Source organism: Mustela nivalis (assembly GCF_964662115.1).
Source record: "Mustela nivalis genome assembly, chromosome: 13".
NCBI lineage: Eukaryota > Metazoa > Chordata > Mammalia > Carnivora > Mustelidae > Mustela > Mustela nivalis.
This window is the reverse complement of record NC_139032.1, coordinates 82,308,609-82,330,957: the sequence shown is the minus strand read 5'-3', so window position 1 is coordinate 82,330,957 and position 22,349 is coordinate 82,308,609. Positions and strand designations below refer to the sequence as shown.

Below are 22,349 nucleotides of genomic sequence, written 5' to 3'. Positions count from 1 at the left end.
CTCCACGTGAGAGAGATGCTCTAGGCTGCCCAACCCTAGGTGGTGAAGGTGGGATTTGAACCCAGATCCATCTGTCTGCGGAGCCCAAACTCTGCCTTCGCTGTGTGGACTGCTAGATGGAGGCTTACTAAGCAGCTGGGAGCACAGAGTCTCCTGGCGTGGGCTCCTTGGATACTAAATAAGAAACTTTCAGGACAGGCACACAGGCTTCCCAAAAACCAGAGCAGCCAACACAATAGAACTGCATCACTGACCAATTTAGATGAACTTGGAAATGAATACGTATAACATTTAACAGCTTACATTCAATGACCACACTTACTAGGAGACACTAACCAGCTTGCTGTGTAGTCTTCGGAGAGACAATGCATTTAAAAACAACAACAACAACAAAAAACCATGTCTCAGGGACAGTAGTAACAGCTCCCAACCACTGAGCCTCTACTACTGTCAGGCACTTTATATAAGATCTGTCCCTCACGACAGCTCTGTGCAGTAGCTTGTATTATCCCCATTTTGCAAAGGAGTGAGGCTAGGGGAGCTAAAACCTCCCACACTCCTATGGAGAGTGAGCGGGAGGCTTGCCCAGCCCAGCCGGTCCCACGCCGGAGCCTGAGTCACCCCAGAACACACTCTTCCTCAGCCATCCAGAATGTGACACTCGTCAACACAGGGCATTTCCTTCATGACAGACGGAATGCAGGACAGATTCTGGCAAGCTGAGTATGCAGGTGTTGGGTCAGCCAAAGGCTGCGGAACCCGGCAGCACCCCCAAGCCTGAATGACTGGACGGAGAGTCCTGTGCTTTTCAGACAGAGAGGGCCCGCACACAGAGGCAAGCGTGCAAGACACATGGTTTATACTCTGCTTGGAACTAGTTTCCTGGGTTCTTGGAGGCTGCCCTGGGTGGGGGCGGGGGGTGGGGGCAGGGGGCATGCTCTGCTTGGTAAGGGGTAGTCACCTGTCAGATCTAGGCCACGGCAGTCCGTATCTACTCTTCCCTCCTAAAATAGCTCTTGAGTCCCTCCCTTCCCATTCCTGCCCCCTCGCTTCCGTCATCTCTCACCTGCACCCTCCTGGCAGCTCCTCGGCTTGGGGGGGGGTGGGGGGATACGCCTGCTCCCTCCTTGCTTCTTGGCAGACATATTCTGGAGTCCAGAATGATCCAAAGCGCAAATACCTCCCTTTTCCCCTTTGCCCCCCAAGCTTTAGGGCTTCCCCGTTGCTTTTAAAGATCTTGGCCTAAAAGGGCCTGCAAGATCTGGGCCCAGCCTTCCACCCTACTCTCGCTGGACTCACAGCCTTGCCCCATCGCCCTCTGTGTCCCAGCAGGTTTGGCCTTCTCTGGGTTCCCTTTGCACTCCTCCATCCTTCCTCCCCACCCCCAGGCTGGGAGAGGCCTGCTTCCCTTCCTCCATCAACATACCTGTCCCTTCCTAGAGTACTTCCTACTGCCTCCTGGCCAGACCAGACCTCAGCACCCTGTTAGATGCTCTGCCAGCAGCAGGAACTGCTTTAAAGCCATGATCCCAGGTGGGATAGAGTGTGAGGTTGCTCAGCTCCCCTCTCGTAGCTGCTGTGATGGCCCAGCAGGGCCATAGCCACTACTGGCAGAACTGATCAATGAAAGGCAGGGATTTTTTTTTTTAATATTTATTTATTTGACACAGAGAGAGACATCATAAGTAGCCAGAGAGGCAGACTCCCTGCTGAGCAGAGAGCCTGATGTGGGACTCGATCCCAGGACCCTGAGATCATGACCTGAGCTGAAGGCAGAGACTTAACCCCCTGAGCCACCTGGGCACCCTGTGGGAAAGGGTTGCTGAGGCTTGGAGCCCGAAGGAGGAGTATACATTTGACCAAGGGAATGATCTACAGCGTGTATGATGCTTGCTTTCAAAAAGAAAACATATGTACTGAGTTCCTACAATACACTGGTGCTTCCGGTCCCCACAGTAACCCCCGTGAGGTTGGCAGCATTGACTCCAGTTTCTTGGGGAGGTAGCCCGGCTCAGACTGGCCAGGCTCGTGGGGCTCATAGGCACAGGAACGAGGATGCAGAGTGCCTGCTGCAGCAGGGGCCCAGAATCTGCCGTGGGGGAACAGGTGTATGCCAAACCTAGGGACCCCGGGGTAGGGGTCTACTCACGAGGCTTTGCCAAGGTCAGACTCCCTTTCCTAAAAGCTAACAGTTTTTTCCTGAGCAGGGACAAAGAAGCAGAATCAGATTCCATCCACGTGTTCCTCCTCCAGGAAGTCTTCCATGATCACCCCCACATATAGCAAAGAGCAGGGACAGTGATGCCTGCTACAGACCCTGTCTTCGTCACTGGCTGGTGGCAGCACAGCCAGTAGAACCTGACCATACATTTTCTCATTCGGGTTTCTTCACCTCTTAGACTGTCAGACGTCTTCACCTTTCCAGTAGGGATAACGATATCTCATGCGCGAAGGCTGAATGAGTGAAGCCATTTGCACAGTACCTGGCACAGATGGGCACTTGCCTGCTGTTGCTAAGACTTCTCTCCACCATCTCATTCCCCCACTCCATTCCTCCCCGTTGCCACTTTGTCTCTCTGCGTCCTCACTGGCCTCGTGGGTTTCTAGGCAGCTGCGTCTCCACCGACTGCTGGCTGCTGGGTAACTCGCCCATGCATATTTCACCCTCATAATTTTGCCTCCTGAATCAGCCTCTGCAGATTCTAATAACCTCGCTTTCTCTTCCCTGAATTCCCTCCAATTTGGAGAATTCAAAAGAGGCGCGTCTCTGCATGAACATGCTGTGATTCAATTTGAAAATAAATCTCTCCTGGCAGCAGCCATCTCTCTGAAAAGTGACATTTAAGACTGACAGTGGACAAGATTGTAAACAGGTTTCCGATAAGGGAAAAAAAAAAAAAGTCAGTGTTAAGTGCATTCTCTGAGTTTTTTTAAACAGTGTGTGCGTGTGTGTGCACACGTCTATAATTGTAGCCTTGCTGTGACACCGTCTGCTTCAGGAAGAATTCTGGGAGTGCGCAGGTCTGTTTCGAACTATCTTGGTATTCTTTTCCTTCTCAGAAATCAACTTCATTTCATGGGACTCAGTCCCATAAGGACTGTAGACGCTGAGTTCCTTCGGTCCTTCACCCCACAGGCATTCAGAGCCACCACGTGTGAGGCCGCGTGCCCAGTAAGGGGTCCACAAACGATGAGGCTATTCGCTCTCTATCTGTAAAGAGCTCCTGTCCTCAAGAGGGAGGCCAGCGGGTAAGCGGGTAACTATGTGTAATGTGGTAGAAGTAGGCCTGGGTTCCTTGGGGGCACAGAAGACGTTCCAGAGAGGGGAGGCCATGGGGACAGGGATCGCTTCCTGGAGGCCATGACACATGAGCTTTGCATGGTAAGATGCACGGGGGTTAGCCTACTGACAGGAAGAGGTGGCACTCCAGGCAAAGAGAGAAGCGGGGAGGTCTGAAACAGTGCCCTGCATGGGAAGTGGAAGGCAGTGTGCAGGGACTGAGACTTCTGGCTTGCAGAGGGACGTGTTAGGAAGCATGGCTGGAGAGGGGGTCTTTGCGGGATTCACAGGCCAACCAGGAGCCTTGGGGCCCCCACAAAGGCAGCAAGGAGTAGGGTGGCGCTTTAAACATGAGTGTTGGGATCGGATGGTCAGAGAGGCCCTTTGGAAAGATCCCTCAGGGGTGTGGCTCAGCAACACTGGGTGCAGAAAGCCTTCTAGCAGAGACCAGGGGAGGTGAGGAGACCCCGAACCAACCAGGGCAGCCTGACAGGATCAGAGGTAGAGTTCAGGGGGATAAGGGAGTTCAGAAGGTAAAGAAGGTGGTCCTGCAGCAGAAAATCTCTTACCTTGGCATTTCTTTTAAAACAACTTTGTTCCTAATACCAGAGTTCCCAGCTGGTTTTTGTTGTCTTTGCATTTCGTTGCATTGTGTTGCATTGTGTTGCGTTGCGTTGGTCTGTCCTGACACAGGGAAGGAATCGCTGGTAAAAGGAATTCAGTTGACGCTTGCCTTTGCCACTCATTATTTTTTTTTTTAAGATTTTATTTATTTATTTGACAGAGAGAGATCACAGGTAGGTAGAGAGACTGGCAGAGAGAGAGAGAGAGCGGGAAGCAGGCTCCCTGCTGAGCAGAGACTCGATCCCAGGACCCTGAGATCATGACCTGAGCCGAAGGCAGCGGCTTAACCCACTGAGCCACCCAGGTGCCCCTGCCACTCATTATTACTAAACGAATCTCTTTCCAGGGCTTCTTGGAATGTCTTTCGACAGTCCCCCTGGCCAGATCACAGATTACCCTGCAGTTACTTTCAAAAGGAAACAAGAAGTGGGAGGCTCCTGGTGTACCACCAGAGCAAGAGGGAGAGTCGTTTGGTTCCTGTAGAGAGGTTATGGGCAAGAGGCCTTTGGGGTCTGGTGGGGCAGACAGACCCAGTGGGCAGTGAAAGGCATGAAACTGTTGGTCAGACCCTATCCAGATACTCTCTGGGCAGCTTCTCTTTTCTTCCTACCAGCCCCCACGCTTCCTGGGGCCCCGGGGCAGAGGCAAGTGGGGGCCTGAGCAGAAAGTCTGTCCTGGGATAGAAGGGCTGCTAATTACAGGGATTCCAGAGTCCTCTCTCAGGATCATGTGAGGATTAAATGAGGTAACGATTAGGGAAGCCACCTGAAAAGCTACAAGGTTTCCCAAGTGAAAAGAATTAAAAATGTTGGGGCGCCTGGGTGGCTCAGTGGGTTAAAGCCTCTGCCTTCGGCTCAGGTCATGTTCTTAGAGTCCTGAGATCAAGCCCCGCGTCGGGCTCTCTGCTCAGTGGGGAGCCTGCTTCCTCCTCTCTCTCTCTGCCTGCCTCTCTGCCTACTTGTAATCTCTGCCTTTCAAATGAATAAATAAAATCTTTAAAAAAAAAAAAGAATTAAAAATGTTGGTTGCTGGTGTGCCAGGGCTCAGTCTGATGAGAGGCGAGGTGGAAAAGGAGGACTAGAATGAAACTTGGAAGCGACCTTGGGATGTCACTTTCTCGCGTAGCTCCGCCCAGCAAAAGGGAATGAGATTCGATGATGGTAGTGACCTTTTGAAAGGTGGCAGGCCACAGAATCAAGAACCCAGATCTTGGCCTCAGACATGGCTGGATGTGAGCCCCCACCCACCACCTCCTTGTTACGTGGTCGCGGACAAGTCACGTGATCTTTCAGAGCTTTGTTTCTGGATCTTTAAAAGGAGGGCAGATGTCTTCATATACTCGTCCCATATATATTTGTGTGTGTGTGTGTGTGTGTGTGTGTGCGTGTGCGAAAGGGAGAAAGAGAGAGATCTCCCTACATCTTTTAGGGGAGGGACCCTGACTAATTTAGCCATTACTGTCCCAGTGATTCGACAGTGCCTGGCTCATAGCAGATGTACAATAGTTGGTTTCTTGTTTAGAACTCTCTTTTAATACCTCCCTGCCAAAAAGTTGGGTAACAGGATAAAGTTGAAGATAAAGTTGATCACAGGACAGCACATCCTGCCACCACCCCCGCCCCTCCGAAGTCTGGTGTCTCATGTCCCCTTGTGAGAATTTCACAGTGAACTCTCTCAGACCTCCCGCCTCGATCGTACCATTAACGTTTTACTGCGCATACTTTGTCACGCGTCTATCCATTGTTCACCGTATCTTGTACCTTAATGCATTTTAAAAAGTCAGTTCAGATACCAATACTTGCCTGTAAACAATTCAACATGGATATCTCTGTAATAAATACTTTTAATGAATAGCGGCCCTCAGTAAATGGCTGCTGCTATCATCGTCAATAAGGAAAGGGGAACAGTCATGGTGATTTGATGTTCCCAGAGATAAGTCACCTGTTTGCCTTGGTGTTAAGAGGAGCCTGCCATTTCCTGGGTACTAAACTGTCCTTACTTCATGGACTAGCCTCAGACAGGGAAATGGCTGGAAGTCACAGTACCCCCGGCACGGACTTTAGCCCATCCCCTGGATGCTCATCCGCTTGACGACCTCCCAGATCCTTTGGGAGACTTAATAATGCCACTGTAAAATGGAGGTTAGGGATTTTCACAGTGGATTTCTGCAGAGCAAGGTTGGGTTTGGGCTTAGTCGAGGCTTAGTCTATCCCAGAGACCGTCCCACACTCCTCTCTCAACACTGTCTATCACAGAAGGGACTTGGGGCACAGAGGTCAGGAGCTGAAAGGTCATGAACCTAGGTCCTAGAAAGTCAGAATCTGGGGCCCTGGCTGGTGGCCTTGTCCTCACCTAGGACCATTATTGGCCACATGTCCCGGTGAAGGAGTCCAAGGTATAAAAGACTCTCCTCTAAGAACCTGCCGTTTTCCGAGAACCATGTGGAGCCATAGTTGCAATTGGTATGTTTACATTCAGTCAACAAATGTTCGTTGAGCCCCCTCGTCTTTGAAGATAACAGCCTTGGGAGAAACTGAGGCAATCAATCAGAAGGATTTGGTAATCAGTTTCATTTATAAAGGTCTCCCACGTCTGTTTAATCCTTACATTCCTCCCATGGAGCCAGGAGTTTGCTGCCAATGTCCCACTAGGCTGTGGTAGGAGATGAAGGAGTGAACCAGGCTTGGCCTCAAACCCGGTCTCACCCTCACTGGAAAATGGTCTAAAGTGGCTCAGTATACGGTCCTGCCCTCGAGTCCATCTGAAAGTGGATCTCAGCTTCCTTGGGGTAGTGTGCGATGCAGCCTGTGTAAAAGTGCCTAAGTGTTTAATGAATATGTCCATCACCAGCTCTGGAAGCTTCTGCCCTGGGCATGGGGATATGGTGATAAAAAAGAGAAGCAGAGCCACAGCCCTCTTGGTGCCACAGTCTGTCAGACCAGAGTCAGACCACCTGGGTCAAATCCTGCCTGTGTAAACCCAGGGAAGTTGCCTTACTAGTTCTGTGCCTCAGTTTCCCATTTATAACATGGGACAGCGACTGTGTCTATTTCATGGGGTTGCTGTGAGGATTGAATGGAGTGGGTATATGTAAAACCCTTGGGCACCTGGCATAGGGAAAGCACATGGGTCTGTTACTCCTGGTACTACTATTCTAACAGCCCCAACACCCCCTTCCCTACCCCCCACCCCACCCCAGGTTCCCGAATGCGTTAGAATCTAAGCAGTTGTGCAAAAGTCTGAGCCGTGGCCCAGGAGGCTGCATTTAAAACCTCCCTTGGTGAATCTTCTTGGGATACTGGACCTAGGAACCACTGATCGAAGTTGGCTACCCATACAGGTGCAGATGCTGAGACTTGGGGAGGGAGAAAGCATGCGCAGGGGGACAGCACTAGACCAAGAGCACCATCTCAGACTGCTGACCCCTCACAACGGGGCCCTCAGGCAGACGCTTGCCCCAGATCAGCCAGCCAGTGTGCTGGGCGGGCCTTGAACCAAATCCGGGCTCTACATACTGTGGTGAGGAGCTCTCATGTGAAGGGTCCAACAGAACTGAATCAGCAATCCGGTCTGGAGAAGCTCGTCTCTCAAATAAGGAAGCTTCCCTCTATCCTGCGTATCAAGACACTGCCCAGATAGTTTTAACCAGGAATCCCCCAAATATTGAGAGTCCGCAGCCAGGAAATAAGTCCCTGAGGGAAGCATATAAGACGTCCGTTCCCAAATGGTCTCTCCATCTACATATGTAGATGTGGGAATATTTACGCCACTCCAGCGCTCTATCTGGGTGACTCTTATAATTAATATTTACTTAAAACAATCATTAGTCTCTGCTGGGCGACATTAAACCCACGTTAGCAGTATTTTTAGCTGGGCCTTCCCCACACCTGTGATGGCAGGCGAGCATGCGGCAGCGGGAAGCCCTGCGTGCTTTATAAATAAGCCTCCCTGCACCTGGACGGGCCTGCTGGATGCTGCTCAGGCGGCCGGGGGGGCCGGGCCGACAGCTGTCCCGGTGCACGCCCGGAGCTGCCCACACGTCCGCTCGGGGTCCTCACGTCGCTTTACTTCCCCAGCATCAAAATTAAAATTCGTTTCTCTTGAGACTGTGCAGCCTCTGTGCTCGGGGCTGGACCCACATAAGTCATGATTTTTTTCAAGAAGGATTTCTCCAGGAAGGGTGAGGAGGACCCTAGCAACAACCATTTATTGGATGCTATCAGCCTTATGTTCACTGTTCCCTTTAAACCACACAACAACATGACCCGGGAGGTCACATCCCTTCCTCTTCCAGAAGAGGACGCGGATGCTCAGAAAAGATGAGGGCTTCCCCAAGGCCACAGAGCCAGTAGGTGGGATCCCAGCATGCTGTGACTGAACCTGCGTTGCTCTGTACTTTCTCAGCCTGTCTTACCTGATTTGTTAAACCACGAGGGAGAAGGGAAGTGGAATGACGTTTACTGAGTGTCTGCTGTGTGCTGGGCAGTTTGCATATATTGTCCCAATACTCACAAGTGGAATTCGTTCACAGGAGATAAGAAAGATTATTCCCATTTTACAGATGAAGAAACTGAGGCTCTAGAGAATTTTACATTACACAATCAAGATCATCTTACTAAGCAAGCATCAGAGCCAGAATTCAAACCCAACTTGATTCTCCAACAGTAGATGTTTTCCCACCTCACCAAAGGCCTCAAAAGAGAGATATTTGCCATACGTGTGGGTAAAAAAGTATAGTTTCCTACAGAGCCTAAGATTCTGTCATTTTCCTTCTATTCTGCTAAGTCTTTCTATTTAAAATCTTCGAGGTTTCTAAAGAACTTTTACCCCAGTAAAAAATTTATGTAGAATTTTATAATTTTCAGGGATCTTCTTTAATAATTTAATCCTTATAATAATCTTGTGAAAGTAGGTGTCGCAAAGCCCATTCTACAGAGGAGTGAACAGTTCAGAGGGACCAAGTACATGCCTAAGGCAAGTACCCACCTGGCAGGCACTCAGCCTCGGAGCCTGTATTCCCCCGCCGCCCCACAGTGCTCTTCCCAGGCCTGGATCTGTGTGGTAGGGCCCAAAGAGTGAGGAATTTAAACACTGTTCACTGAGAAAGAGATGGGGGGAGGGGAAGCCTGCAGCAGTGGAGCGCAGCCTCCCAAGCACCCCTTCACTAAAGGTGGTGGCATTTCCTCACCCATAGGAGCAGGCCGGAAGTCGTGATGGTCGGGGAACTACAAAAATAGCAGCTTTCACACTGATTCCTGCACGGGTGGAACTGGTGGTTCCAGGGCAGAGAAGAATGACTTTACAAGATGAAAATGATCAGTGAGGGCACGCAGGTCTGGAGGGGAGCGGAGTTGGCATTTTTTGGCCCTGCAAATAGCTGCCCATCTGCTCTCTGTCAGAATATGTTAGGAGTGCATCTGGATTGCTGCCCCTGAGTCTCGGCTCCAGGCTGGTCATGTGCTTGTCTCCACGACAACTCCAGGAGCGGTGTAAACTGCTGTGCTTTGAGCCAGATGCTGCTTGCACATGTGGTCTAATTAGACGGCGTTCCCGGCCTCCCGCCTCCCGCCTCGGCCCCTCCTTGCACACATACTGAGTTCTCTGCTTTCCCTTCCTCCCTCCCGCTCGCCCTCCTCTGCACGTCCTCAGTCTGTCTGTCTGGCTCTGCACCATGTTGGCCTCTTTCTCAAAAATGTTCCCGTTGCCTTGTCGGTGGTGAATAATTCATTCACCAAGCACAGGAGTGTCTGCGCTGACCTGGGTCCCGTGCTAGGAACTGGAGGTGCAGAGACAGTGGAGACGCTGCCCGCACCCTCGGGGAGTCCGGCCTCTAGCGAGGGGACCCCAGGACAACTGCGCAGCACAGAGATGGCTGCGAGTGCTGTGGCGGAGGCGAGCGTAGTGGCTGTGGGACCAGACCAGGGACACCTAACCCTCCCCAAGGCAGGAAGGAGGTGAGGGGGAGCCTTGCAGGGCAGCTGTCCCCACGTTAGTCCTGGAAGGCTGAGGGGGGACTTCTGCTGCCGGAAGAGGCAGGAGTGGGAGGCCTTCCTGGCAGAGGGCACAGCACCTGCAAAGGCAGGGGCCTGCGGACCAGTCTGGAGAATTGTGACCGGCTCCATGTCATGGCGACACAAGGTGTCTGGGGAGGCAGGGAGCTGTGGCTGGCCCAACGCACGGGGTCACACCTTGCAGGGCTTCTCTCCAACTCCACTCTCCGCTTGGATCTGCGGGCACTGAGAGCCGGGCAAGGGGAGTGACAGGGTGGCTGTTGGTGCAGCCTGGCCTCTGGCAGCAGGTGGGGGGTGGTTTCAGGGGTGACGCTCTGAGTAAATGAAGCCCTTCCAGTAATCGTCCCTGTGGACGAGGTCTGTTCCTTGGAACCAGAGGCCTCCACTCAGGGCTGGGTGGGCTGCTCTGGGACGAGCTCCGGAACGAGCTCCGGCACAAGCAGAGCAATCGTGTGTACCAGGGCCCAGCGTCCCCCACTGCTCAGAGCTCTGGCTCTCAGGGAAGGTGCCCCCGAGTAAAGAAGGAGAGCATCAGCATCTCACTGACCCCCACCTTCCCTCTGTGACATGGTGTGCCCCCGGAGCCCGAGGGACACCAGCTCCTTACCGCGCGGTGTCAGCGGGGCCTCGTCAGAGCCCCACTCCTCTGCTCCTGCCATCCTCTGCTTTTCCATCTAGTGAGTCCCTGCTCCCTGGTTTTTATAGCATCTGTTCCCCCTTGTGGCCTTTGTTGGGCCCCACCCTCCCCAACAAAGTCCCTGGGCGGTGCCCTCCTAGCACCCCAGCCACAGGTTCTCGTTGAGTGGAAGGTATAGAAGGTTCCACACAAAATGCAACACCCAGCTCTCAAAGGGCATTTTGAAAGCGCTGTTAAGACTTGAACCTCCGCTGAGTCCCTCTGTGTGCTACTCAGTATTGGCGGCTTGATAAATCCTATATCATCTCAGACCTTTTGAGATGAAGCACATAACATCCCCAATTTACAGATGAGGAAACTGAGGCTCACAGAGGCTCATCTGTGTCCCCACTCATGGAGCTCTGGGCTGCACTGAGCCTCTTGAGTTTCCAGGTGATACATAATCCCCACCTAGAGACTCTGGACTCCTTTGACTGGCTGTGTCATATGTGGGAAAAAGGACATTTTTGTGTGAGCAATCATCGGTATCTTAAAATCCCCAGAAATTTCCCAGGGGGGGGGCGGGGAGAGCAACTGAGCATGCTCAGAGTGCCTTGGGGTGTTGCAGGGAAAGCGTACCTGGGCTTTGGGGTCAGACAGCATTGACTTCAAGTACAGCTCTTGCTCTTCCCAGCTTTGTGGCCTTGGGCAAGTCACGTCCCCTCTCTCTGTAAGACGAGGATAAAAGATCCTCTCCTAATAGGGTTATTACGCAGGTCCATCCCTCCGCCACAGTTAACGTGTGTCTGCTGTGCCCGGTCCTTTCCTCCTTTGCTCTGAGTCATGGTCTTGACTCCAGTGACCCCATATGTGTCCAGGGCAGGTAGCACAGGTCGCATGCTCTGAAACAGGGCTGCTTGAAGTAAATCACTGTAAGTGTGCTTTGGGCAAAGAACTGTTGTTATTTGGAGCAGAAGACTGGTAGTGTTTAGCCCCTCTAGAGGTCAAGCCCTGAACTGAGCACTTCTTATGAATCATCTGCTGCTCCCAAGCCCCCCTTCCCCCCGTGAGGAAGCATTCCCCCATATTATGAATGAGAAAGTGGGAGTCAAAGGGTTCAGGCCATACACCACGTTCCACATGCAGTAAGCAGCAGAGCCGTCATTCTCACTTGAGTGTGTCCTCTGTTCCCAACTCTGCCCTGAGGGCTGTGCATTGGGACCCGTTTCTCTGTCAGGGGCTGTGGGTGACCTCCCAGAGAAAGGCCCTTTCCATTCTTAGAAACAACATACATTAGCATTAGAAAGCACCTTGAAGATCTTCTAGCATAGCACCTTCCCATTTTACAGATGAAGAAACTGAGGCCTGTACAAGGAACGGGAAATAAGGCCCGAGGTGGGTGGTTTCACTCTTCTTGTGCTTTCTCCTTCACAACGCTGCCATCTGTTCATGATGAAAAAGCTTGCTGCCCAGGCCTCGTAAGCACAAGACCCCACCAGGCACGAGAGATGGGCCCCGAATGAGTGACATTTGTGGGGAGAGGTGATCATAATATGCACGTGGACCAGCGAGGGAGCCTGACAGTGCTGTGGAGGACCACCCTGAGGGCCATGTCACCAAGGCTGACCGGCAGTGCGGAATTCAGTCAGAAGGCTGGGATTTTTCCTTCCTCCGGACTGATTTGTGCTTCTTTGGTTTTATCTCCATGTCCTTTAGCCTTTTGACCCGTGAGTCCTGTATTCCTGCGGCTACAGCTAATGTTGGTTTTCCTGCCGGTCACTTTCAGGCTCATTGACGTCTCTCTCAGGGGCCTGTCAGGCCCTCTGAGCCCACACTCTCTGGAGCACACTCCTGAAACTATCTGCTCCTCACTCTCAGGAAACTGAAACCCTCTTCTCGAATCCATTTAGGACCTCCTTTCTTGGGACCTGGGATGCAACAGACAGTGTGTTAAACCCAGAGTCTGGCCCTCAGTGACAGGCAGACTCGGGTGTGGCCAAGATGGAGGTCCAGCAGGAATTGGACATTGAGGGCGCCTGGGTGGCTCAGTCGGTTAAGTGTCTGCCTTCAGCTCAGGTCATGATCTCAAGGTCTTGGTTGGAATCGAGTCCCGCATTGGGCTCCCTGCTCAGAGGGGAGCTTGCTTCTCCCTCTCCCTCTGCTTACTGTTCCCACTGCTTATGCTCACTCTCTCTGTGTCTCATATATGAATAAAATCCTAAAAAAGGAAAAACAAAAGGAGTTTGACGTTGCAATCGCAGCATATCCCGTCTGCCTTCTGTACTGGAGAGGGGAGCTGTCGCTGTCCTGCAGCACAGCTTTCGGTCACTTCAGCCGGACACTGTTGCCTGGAACTTCTGACGTCATGGTACTGGGCAGTTAGAGCGTGCGGTAGGTATTATTTCCAGGATATCCAGAAGCAGACGGAGGTTCCGGGTAATGAGATGCCTTCCTTAAGCACATAGTGGGAGCCAGAACATTCCATTTCTCCAGAGTCCCCTCTCCTCATCACTGCCTTCTAGTCCATCTCTGCGAACCGTTGGAGCAGCCCCGGGCGGCCGATAGGTCAAATACCATCGCATGTTGCATGAGCCCAGGTCCAGACTTCGCCTTCCTAAGCCTCAGTATCTGTATCTGTAAAATGGAGATCATAACACCACGTACCTCACAGGATGGGGGGGAAGAGTAAGTGAGATAATGCATGTGAAACCACCAGCACCGGGCCGGCGCTCAGTGAGCGGGAGCTGGTTTTAATCACTGCACCTGCTTTCCTAGTAGAGCCGATTCCCATCTGCATTTCTTATGGAGAGAAAATCTTAAGCCGGTATGCACGAAGACCCTCTTCATTGTGTCTCCTCAGCTTCCACAGGCCTCCCCGCTCATCTGCCGTTCCTGCGCTAATCAGAATTTCCTGACTTCTCCCTGTTTGTCTCGGTTAATGCAGAAGGCAGGGGCTGCTGGCGCAGAGGAGCCAGGCGTGGGCCGACGCGCCTGTGATTTGAATGTCTTTACTGTAATCTAGCGAGTGTGTGTGGGGGCTTCTGTCAATACCGGAGCGGCTGGCCAGAACGGGCGGCTCCCATCTTCCCGGCAGCCCCCGTCCCCTGCAAATTATCAGAGTAGCTCTTGTTGGACACCCGCCTTCCCCCTGACTTAAATCATCCGAACAGTGAGCCGGCTTCCCCCGTGACACATTGATTCTTTGTTTAGGGCTTGTTACGGTGCTGGGGGCCCAGGCCGGGAGGCTGCCCCCGGCGTGCCTGGGCCACTGCACAAATGGTTCAGAAAGCTGTCTTGGGGCAGCCCGGCCCGAGCCATCCGCACGTAGCCATGCGACACCCACCTGCCCACGTCCACCTCGATGAGGGGAGAACATGTGTGGATCTGGGAGTTGTTCGAACCCTGCAGTATGGCGACCTCAGGCAGAAACCCTTGGCCTGCATGGACGTCCTTTCCCCATCTGTACAATGGGAGCCCTCCCTGAGTGTTTCAGGGCTGTGGTTAGGATCCAGTGAGGGGAAGGGTCGGGCTGGGCCTCAGCAGGCACTCAGCGGGCATTGGCTCCCTTCTCCCTAGACTCCCGCCTGCTGTGGCTGACCTGAGATTACTGCAGTCGAACCCAGCTGTCCCTCCCTCCTCTGCCTCCAGTGAGGACTTTGTGTTCTCTGCACCAGACACAAAGCTGAGTTTTTTCCTTGTTGGCTGGGAGCCCACCCTGCTTTGTGGGCAACCGCCACACCTGACCCTGTGAGCAGCGGCCCCAGGGACCCAGCTCTGGGAGGGGTGCCGTGGCCCCGGGCAGGGGGCTCAGTGTGGGCTCTCCACGTGGCCTGTGGGGCAGAATGAGCTACTTGGCAGGATCTAGAAAGCCCCCCTCCGCCTTCAGAACAGGGTTCCTGGCTGCCCTGCCCTTTAGCCAGTGACTTGGATATTTTATTAAGAATTTGGGGGTATTTAAACAAAATGCAACCAGGTTGGGAGAGTGCTGGTGATAAATGGGGCCAGATTTCCCAGCTCTCTTCATTCTTAAATTAAAAACAAAACAAAAACAAACAAACAAAAAAAGAGTGTCGATTGGCCTAGGTGCTATGCTAATCTCTTGTATCTATACCAGTGATTATCAGCCTTGGGTATACTGAGTCCTGGGGCGTTTTAGAAACTGTGGCCCTGGCATTGGGGATTTGAAAAGCCCCCCAAGTGATTCTAATGGGTGGAGGGTTGAACACTACTTGACCACACCAGCATGTCCTTCCCCCCGGCCCCCTGTAGCCCCCTGAGGCAGGTGGGGGAATGAGGATCTAAGAGGTGCTGTCCTTTGCACACTGGGGTGGAGCTGGGACCAGAACCCAGCTCCGTGGTGCACTCCTCCGCCTGCTTCCTCCTGCAGCGGGCTGGGGTGAGGGGGTCGGTGGCTGCTGGCTGGGCCCTGGTGGTCTTGGTGTGGAGACATCAAGGTGGCTCCGCGGGCTTCTCGTCACCTGAAGGCATCAGGTGAGATGCTCAGAGGAAGTAATGTGAAGAAGGAAGCCAGAGGGGAGCATGTGTGGGGAGAGATTGGCAGCAGACAGTCCAGAGTCTCTGGCGATGAGAGTCTGGATGAGGTAGACAGGATGTCGTAGCAAGAAAATTCGTCCGGGGAAGGTCACAAATAGCCTTGAGTGTCCTGAGGCAGAGTTTGGACACGCCACTTACATGGACCCGCCACCTTGCTCGAAGCTCTTCTGTGCTCCTGCCACTGAATCAGATGATAAACGGAGTCAACCGCCGGAGCCCCACTGACTACCCCGCAGAGGGAGAGGAAGCTGGGGACATGCAGGGCCTGTGCAGTCACAGGGTCCTGGACTCTGAAAGACCTGTGCCTCCTTCAATGCCCCACGGCCACCATCTTGAAATTCCTGATAATTCCACCTTGAAACTTGTGCCTTATAAAAGTAGTCTTATGAGACAGTGGAGCATGTGCAGGAGCAGAGGACGTCTGCACCACTGTCCTCCCCGGAGTCTTGCCCTCCCGGACCCATAGAACCCCCTGGGTGCAGCCTGCACAGAGTTGCAGTGGACCCACGGTACATGGGAGCTCAGCGAGACTCAGAGCGCTTACAAGGTAAAGCTGTGGGGTCCACAATTGAGGCAGCGGGACACCAACAGCCCCAACAGTCCCCACTTTGTGTTAGAACGAGAACGCGCTTCGGTGCCGACAGAAGGCAGTGCTGTACTAAGAACCTCAGTGATCCTATTTCTCGTTCACATTACTTGCCTGTATTAGCCTACTACCACTTGTGCAAATGATGGCCTAGAAGGAACGGATGGAGCAACTTTAGTTCCTTTTCCTTTCTCATCAGTAAGCCGAAGGCAGAGAGCGCTAGTAGAATATGTGTACATCAAGAACTGAAATAAAAACAGTTGAGTTTTGTGCAGCATTTCCACTGTCTGATAAGGACAAAATACAAATGCGTTTGTGAGTTACGAAATATGATTCCACATATGTTCGCATTTAAAACTGGCATGGCACAGTATAGAGTTGAGCAATAAGATTCATGCTAATAATTTAAATTTTTATTTTTTTCTTCACGTAGAATGACATTAAATAGTAAATTTGAAAAGCTCCATTATGGGCCTAGAAAGAAACCCATGAAAGAAAGAAAAAGCTTTATATTTTGCTATGGCACTTCGAGACTTAACAGCCCTTCCTTCCCATGCATCCATTCTGCCCTGTGTCGCACGAATTATGTCGCCCGCCCTGGAAAAACCCAATCTCTGCTCTCAAGAAAATAGCTGTTTGTGAAAAATCTGCTTGCTGTTCTTTGCCGTAATCTTCCAAGCAACGCTATGAGTTGGACTGGCCTTGAGTAAGTGTCCTAGGTGGGGAATGACCAGTCACCTGAGGTCACACAACTGGTCAGAACCACAGTTCAAGACCAACTCTTTCTGACTCCAAGACACGTTCTCTGTCTACCACATTGTGTTACCTTAACTGACTCCATTTTTGTTTTTTAATCTTAAGGGTTTTTTAAAGGGCCTTTACCCCCCAAAACATTTAAAAATAAAAATAACCAGCCACTGGTGTGCCATTTTCACACTGTATTGTGGTTATTTGTCCCTGAACTAGATAGGATTCTTTGATAATAGGAGCTTTTCTTTTAGACTTCCTATAATGGAAAATTTCAAATTTATACAAAGTAAATGAACTCCCACGTACCCATTGCCCAGCTTCCACAATTATAAACATTCTGTCATTTTTTTTAGATTAAAAAAAATTTTTAACTATAGTAAAATACACTTAACATCAAATTTACCCCTATAACCGTTTTTTTTAAAGGTTTTATTTATTTATTTGACAGACAGAGATCACAAGTAGGCAGAGAGGCAGGCAGAGAGGAAGGGAAGCAGGCTCCCCGCTGAGCAGGGAGCCCGATGCGGGGCTCAATCCCAGGACCCTGGGATCATGACCTGAGCCGAAGGCAGAGACCTTAACCCACTGAACCACCCAGACGCCCCCTATAACCGTTTTTAAGTGTATGTACAGTTCAGTGGCATTAAGTACATTCACACTGTTGTACAATGATCACCCATTTCTAGAACTTTCTTCATCTGGCATAATGGAAAGTCTCTACCCACTAAACAACTCCCCATCCCTCCCCATCCAGCCTCTGGCAATGACCATTCTACTTTCTGTCCCTAAGAAGTTGAGGACTCTAGATACAAGTGGAAATAAGCAGTATTTGTCCTTCTGTTACTGGCTTGTCACTTAACATGAGGTCGTCAAGGTTTTCCATCATAGCCTGTGCCAGAAATCCTCTCCCTTTTAAAGCTGAATAATATTTCATTGTATGGATATTTTGTTTTTCCACTCATCCACAGACACTTGGATCGCTTCTGTCTTTTGGCTACCGTGAGCAATGCTGCCATAAACACAACATCCTGCTGTTCTTGGCCCTATCCCCTGGGCTGCTCCCCACCTTCGACTGATTATTAGTATGACTTACAGGAATTGTATTTTATTCATCTTTGTATTCTTCTAACGCAGAATCGGGCACATAGAAGGTGTTTTTTAAATGTGAATAGAGGGCACCTGGGTGGCTCAGTTGGTTGACTGGCTGCCTTTGGCTCAGGTCATGATCCCGGACTTCCAGGATTGAGTCCCGCATCGGGCTCCCAGCTCCTTGGGGAGTCTGCTTCTCCGTCTGACCTTCTCCTCTCTCATGCTTTCTCTCTCACTCATTCTCTCTCAAATAAATAAATAAAATCTTTAAAAATAAAAATAAAATAAAATATGAATGGAGGGGCGCCTGGGTGGCTTAGTGGGTTAAGCCTCTGCCTTCGGCTCAGGTCATAATCTCAGGGTCCCATGATCGAGCCCCACATAGGGGGTCTCTGCTCAGCAGGGAGCCTGCTTCCTCTCCCCTCCCACCACCTGCCTCTATGCCTACTTTTGATCTCTCTCTCACTCTCTGTCAAATAAATAAAATGTGTGAATGGATAAATCTTCCAAAATTACTGTTTTTAAAATTTTAAGCAAGGGCCATAAAGAATGAACCCCTTTTTTTCTTAGAATTGCAGAGTAAATGTACACACAGAATTTTGATAAATTTGCACAGGAAAATAAGAGTTTAGTACTGTAAGTATAGATCATCAGAACAAGGAGAATTGTCCCCTCAGAAGACTCTGAGAGGAGAATTTATTTTTATGCCAGGACCCACAGTGCTGTGGACAAAAGCCGTTTATTTCTGGAAGTATCAGAAACGCTCGGAATCACCATTTTCACCTGTTAACAAAGGTGGATTCATTAGTAACGGAATTTTCAATTGATTGCATATGTCAGGAAGATAATCCGCGAGTACAACTTGTCTGTCTGTAACAGAATCCTTGATAGGGTTAAGCAGCTGTGTTTAACTGTCCTCCGGGTCATGGATGGAAGAACTCTGCTAATGTGATCTAAGCTTGAACACTCACGGCTCGCCTCGCGTGCGCTCACGGAGCTATCAGCCAGTAGTCCCAATGCTGAGCGCCGCCTAAGAAGACAAAAGATTTAATCAACGCAACGGGAGAACTAAATCAGCAATTCTTACAAAGGAGGGTTTAACGAGACACCTTGCCTTGTTCCTCTCCGCTGCAGAGAGTGGAGTGGGGTGACCATTTCAGCTACAGGAGGGGAAACCAGGAGTAGCTGGGCCAAGTGGTTCAGCATCCTTGGTACAGATGGGCCTGGGGCAGAAAGAGCCTTCCTGGAGGCTTGCTTACTCCCGGGAGCGTAGGTGCTTCGAGTACCCATCTACCAGGAGAACCCGAAGGCTTCCACCTGCAAGAACTCTCCTGTGCTCTCGCAGGTGTTCACGGACAAACAGTTTGAACTGATGCCCCAAGAGAAGCCCCAGGCTGGGGGTGGGCCACGTGCATGACGGCTGGGCTTGGGGGGCCGTGGCGTATAAAATCTTGACTGACATTTATGGGTCCTGGGAGCTTGGGCAAATGACCCTACCTGTTATTCTGTAACAGTTAGGTGGAGTGTGGTGGTTGTCATTTCCTTAGAGAGTGAGTAGCTCCAGGGGTGTGAGCCCTCCTAGCCTGTGGCCGGTCAGCACTTTATACATGACAACGGGTGACCGCGTCTCTGTTTTTCACCAGGATTAGGATGAAACAGTTGCCCTGAACAGATGGGATTTGCTTACCCAATCCCCATTCCCCCTATTAGACTCCGTTGACATGTGCCTGCTCTCTCTCAAGATTTCTGACCTGCTGCCCGAGGCGGGTAGCCTTTTCCTCTCCTGGCTCCTGTGGATGCTTGGCGAGCCGCCCCACGCGGGTGGCACTGCACTCTAGTGGTACTCGTTCCCATGGCTGACTGACACCGCTGGGGGTGTTCTTGAAGCTTTTTGCAGAAAAAGCCCCCGTTGTCACATTTTCCTCTCATCTTTTCCATCCGTGCCCATGTCCTTTTGTCCGCCTCTATGGCAAAGACATCTGATCTGGGGGGACATCGCCTGCACTAAGGAGACAACAGGTCCAAAATGTTCATGTCTCCCCCAAAGCTGAGATTCTTTCTGCTCTCCTGCAGCTAAATTCTGCCTCAGGCTACCCTTCCACACAGATCTGGTGGCAAATCCTCTCGAATTTATTGGTCCCTCAGCAGACTCCTTCCTGGCAGTGCTGGGCCACAGCTCTAGGAGTGAATGCTAACAACTCCAGCGAGCATTTCCTCCAAGGAGCTCTAAACTCCCCAGACACAAGTGTCACTCACCTGGCGTCGCGTTCTGAGACCTCTTTACTGTCAGGTCAAGTAGTATCAGCCACAGCGAGACCACTGGGCTTTTGTGGCAGGAACCAGGGTCAGACTCAACCTGTGGTTCTAGAGCCAGTGTCCCTGAGCTTCTAACTGGGGGGTGGGTTCGGCGCTCTCCCCGGGCAGTGTAGCGGGGAGTCCGGCCAGGCCTCTGCCCTCTGGAGCTCCGGGTCGCAGGGGACACCAGTGAAGATTCAGTCTCCAGGGGTATGCCAGGCCAAATGGGAGCACTAAGCAAGAATGACTACTGCGCCTGGGTGGCTCAGTCATTAAGTGTCTGCCTTTGGCTCAGGTCATGATCTCATGGTCCTGGGATCAAGTCCCAGATCAGGCTCTTTCTCTAAATACACACAGTCTTAAGAAATGAGAGGAAGGAAGGGTAGTACAGGTGCAAGGAACAGCAATGGAAAAAGCGGGAAGCAAGTGGGAAAGGACATGGCGTATGATCAGGAGATGCATTGGGAGCAGAAGTTACCTGGGGGAGCAGAGGAAAAGGGACACAAAAGGACTCTGGAAAAGAAAGCTGGGCAGCTTAGGAAGGGTTTGTTTGCCCTGCTAGGGAGCTAGGACTTTTCCTCTCCTCTCCCACACAGGGCCCTGTGTATGTGACACGCGCCACTAGGTATATGGTATTGAGTGAAACAGGTGCCATTGCTGCCCGCATGAAGCTTAGAGTCTAGTGGAAAAAGTTAACCCAGTAACCACCCAGCATAATGCCTCTGCAGTCAAAGTTCCTGGGTAGCATAGTAGCGTGAGCCAATGTGCATGTTAGAAATCTCAGAGAATTGCTGGGGGGAGGGGGGGTTGGGAGAAGGGGGTGGGATTATGGACATTGGGGAGGGTATGTGCTTTGGTGAGTGCTGTGAAGTGTGTAAACCTGGTGATTCACAGACCTGTACCCCTGGGGATAAAAATATAAGTTTATAAAAAATAAAAAATTAAAAAAAAGAAATCTCAGAGAATTGGAGTAGACGTAGGGAGGCAACTGGAAGGCACACAGAATTAAATCTCCACCATGGCGGGCAGAGAAATGGTGAGCGGAGACAAACTTGACTCCTTTCACTGGCAAAGCAGGGGGGGATGTGGGCAGTGTGATAGGTCATGGGAAGCTATGATAATGCCAACTTAAGAAAGAAACAGATGTGGGGTACAGTCCAGGCGGGCTAATGATTGGGAGTTGGGGCCATTTTGAGTTTGAGGTGCTAATATTAGGGCCATCCAGGTGGGATTGAGACATACGGTTTTGGAGGGAAGGAGGTCTGAGCTATGATGCTACCACAGGCCATCAGTGTGTAGGTGACACCACTCATGGATGGGACGGCCTGGAGAGGGACATGATTGCCCGGCTGTGCTTCCCAGGATGGAAGCAGAACTGGCAGGCCACGGGAATGGGATGCTGGGTGGGCTTTAGCTTGTTATCACTAGCCCATCTCCCAGCTGTTAAGCAAGAAAGATGTAAATCCGTGCCAAATTAGTAATGTCATAGAATATTCTTTTTTCTGAAGAACAAGGAAATTGTCCTCACAGACAACGTCCTCACAATGTAAATTTTGCCTGTTTCCCTTCTTGCTTTCACAGCCAGGAAGCTCAGAGCTAATTTTGAACCTTTGTTTTAGAAACCATAGAGGACCTGCATATCCAGACACTCTTTTCCCAAGTAAACATGTTTTATATATTCACGTATTCTTTAGCTCTATTTTTTTTTCCTTTCCTTTGGGTGCTCATGTAGGCTGCCTCAGATCCTTTGTAAAATTAGGTGGGGCTTATCTGTGTAAAAACAAGCCCTCCCCCCAACCTAGTTTTTGGGGGTCATCCTTACACCTTTTGCGAAATGTCTGCACCATTGCTGAGCTAATATTGGCCAGACTTAAGCAGGAGGAACCCTTGGAATTCACAGCAGCCAGACAGTAAATTTAACACTTACGTAACTCATTAAAACAGGATAAAAGTACAACTTCAAACATCTCTGTGTTTGCCGCCAAGTCTGTGAAGGGAGGGGCACTTTTAATTCAGTTCAAGGTGTCAAAGTCTGATCTTTCAGAATTGAGGATACACCACCGAAATTAAAGACTTGTCTGAGGAGATGAGCACTCCAGATCCCTTCAAAGAAGGATCGAGGTGTTGACTACAAGGATGGAATGCGGCTTCAGCTTCGGTTCTTGTTTTCTTCACTCATAAAACGTAGTTTGGTGAAAGCATGACTGCTCATCGAGCGCTATAAAGCACACAGTTGACTGGGCGGTAAATCCTATTTTTTATTAGCCCTGATTTTTTACATAAATAATTATTTTAAATGGTTATTTGTGGGACGCCTGGGTCTCAGTCGTTGAGCATCTGCCTGCGGCTCCGGTCATGATCCCTGAGTCCTGGGATCGAGCCCCACATTCGGCTTCCTGCTCGGCGGGGAGCCAACTTCTCCCACTGCCTCTGCTTGTCTTCCCACTCTTGCTGTCTCTCTCTCTCTCTGTCAATTAAATAAATAAAAATCTTTAAAAAAATAAAATGATCATTTGCTCTTGGTCAAGATCACTGTGTAGATGG

At 50.9% G+C, this 22,349-nt stretch overlaps 1 protein-coding gene across 16 annotated transcripts in view; it reads left to right on the top strand.

Moving 5' to 3' along the window:
• The window catches only part of DENND1A (DENN domain containing 1A), a 496,373-nt gene that overhangs the window by 409,007 nt on the left and 65,017 nt on the right, over positions 1–22,349 (top strand). The gene's annotated exons all lie outside the window — the stretch shown is intronic.